The sequence below is a fragment of the Anastrepha obliqua genome, unplaced genomic scaffold (genome assembly GCF_027943255.1).
Source record: "Anastrepha obliqua isolate idAnaObli1 unplaced genomic scaffold, idAnaObli1_1.0 ptg000371l, whole genome shotgun sequence".
NCBI classification, from domain to species: Eukaryota; Metazoa; Arthropoda; class Insecta; order Diptera; family Tephritidae; genus Anastrepha; species Anastrepha obliqua.
Genome location: NW_026562352.1, coordinates 1 through 2,500, shown reverse-complemented (window position 1 = coordinate 2,500; position 2,500 = coordinate 1). Strand labels below are relative to the sequence as shown.

The following is a 2,500-nucleotide window of genomic DNA, read 5'->3' as shown; positions in this document are numbered from 1 at the left end:
TTCAAAATAATTCAAGTATTTTAATTATTTTTAAATATATTTTTATTAATATTTTTTTTTTATTAAAAACTTGAAAATTTTCGGCTTTCGCCTTGAACTTAGGACCGACTAACTCGTGATCAACCACTGTTCACACGAAACCCTTCTCCACTTCAGTCCTCCAAGGTCTCATTCGATTATTTGCTACTACCACCAAGATCTGTACCAATAGCGGCTCCATGCAGGCTTACGCCAAACACTTCTAAGCACACTATTGTACCCTCCTACTCACTAAAGTTTCAAAATTTATAAATCAATCGAAATTGTTTTATAAATCATCTACTTTAGCGGTAATGTATAGGTATACAACTTAAGCGCCATCCATTTTAAGGGCTAGTTGCTTCGGCAGGTGAGTTGTTACACACTCCTTAGCGGATTACGACTTCCATGTCCACCGTCCTGCTGTTTTAAGCAACCAACGCCTTTCATGGTATCTGCATGAGTTGTTAATTTAGGCACCGTAACATTACGTTTGGTTCATCCCACAGCGCCAGTTCTGCTTACCAAAAGTGGCCCACTGGGCACATTATATCATAACCTCAACCTTCATATCAAGAAAGGTGAGGTTCTTACCCATTTAAAGTTTGAGAATAGGTTAAAATCGTTTCGACCCTAAGGCCTCTAATCATTCGCTTTACCAGATAAGATTATTTTATATAATTTTTAAATGCACCAGCTATCCTGAGGGAAACTTCGGAGGGAACCAGCTACTAGATGGTTCGATTGGTCTTTCGCCCCTATACTCAATTCTGACAATCGATTTGCACGTCAGAACTGTTTCGGTCTTCCATCAGGGTTTCCCCTGACTTCAACCTGATCAAGTATAGTTCACCATCTTTCGGGTCACAGCATATATGCTCAAGGTACGCTCCAGTTAGAGGTATAAATAATAATAAATTATCATTATACATAACTATATGGAACGCCCCGGGATTGAATTAATTGACTATTTATTAAAAAATAGACTAAAAATTAATCCCATTATATTTAAGTTAAGTTAATTATGCCATTAAGTTTAATAAACTCAATGACTTGCACATATGTTAGACTCCTTGGTCCGTGTTTCAAGACGGGTCCCGAAGGTATCCTGAATCTTTCGCATTGTTAATCATATAAATGCATACAAATAAATATTAATATCATAGATATTAAATTTTTTGTAAAATTCAAAAAATGAATTTTAGCATTATATATAATAAAATCTATCAACACTTTATCAAATCATTAGTATTTATTTTATGTTAATATGCTTAAAAAGCAAATTAATTTAAATAAACTTAATATCACCAATGATCTTTTGATAAATACTTTATTATGTTAATAGATTACAATGTCCTTATATGAAAAAAATGCACATTATTTTTTTAATTATTTAATGATGAATTTTTCATAATGGATATTCAGGTTCATCGGGCTTAACCTCTAAGCAGTTTCACGTACTATTTAACTCTCTATTCAGAGTTCTTTTCAACTTTCCCTCACGGTACTTGTTTACTATCGGTCTCATGGTTATATTTAGTTTTAGATGGAGTTTACCACCCACTTAGTGCTGCACTATCAAGCAACACGACTCTTTGGAAATATCTTTCTAGTAATCATTAACGTTATACGGGCCTGGCACCCTCTATGGGTAAATGGCCTCATTTAAGAAGGACTTAAATCGTTAATTTCTCATACTAGATATTAAGATATTCCATACACTGCATCTCACATTTGACATATAGACAAAGTGACTTAGTGCTGAACTATTTTCTTTTCGCTCGCCGCTACTAAGAAAATCCTTGTTAGTTTCTTTTCCTCCCCTCATTAATATGCTTAAATTCAGGGGGTAATCCCATATGAGTTGAGGTTGTTTTAATATTCTTTTTTTATCTTCTCACAATTTAATAAAAAAATTATATCATCTTTTCATCTCTATTTTTCTTTTCTCCTTTTATATATTGTAAATATATAAAAATAATAATAATGTAAAATGAGGCAATCCTAGAATAAAAAATTTAATTTTTATGCTAGACATTCCTCCTTTTAATTACATATATAAATTATTATTTTATATATATATATAAATAATATGAAAATTTTTTGTAAAGAATACTTAGATTCAATATTTTCATCATTTCATTTTATTTGAGAGGATTTTTTTTTTAAAGAATATATAATAAATAAAATTCATTATATATCTTTATTTTTTTTGCTATTAATATTATGAATTATTTAAAATCCAATAATATACACATTTGCTTAAATTCAATTATTTTTATAAAAGAATAAGCAACTTATTTAGCATAGTCTTACAACCCTCAACCATATGTAGTCCAAGCAGTACTTTAAAATTGAATTTAATGTACATAACAGCATGGACTGCGATATGCGTTCAAAATGTCGATGTTCATGTGTCCTGCAGTTCACACGATGACGCACAGTTTGCTGCGTTCTTCATCGACCCATGAGCCAAGTGATC

The 2,500-nt window shown here is 31.4% G+C and overlaps 1 non-coding gene across 1 annotated transcript in view; it reads right to left on the bottom strand.

The window, feature by feature from the left end:
• The window catches only part of LOC129252775 (large subunit ribosomal RNA), a 3,986-nt gene extending 2,095 nt beyond the window's left edge, over positions 1-1,891 (bottom strand). The window contains exon 1 of the ribosomal RNA XR_008583635.1: positions 1-1,891. This exon is cut by the window's left edge and continues 2,095 nt beyond it. This is a non-coding gene — a ribosomal RNA (large subunit ribosomal RNA).
• Between the last annotated feature and the right edge of the window lie 609 nt (positions 1,892-2,500).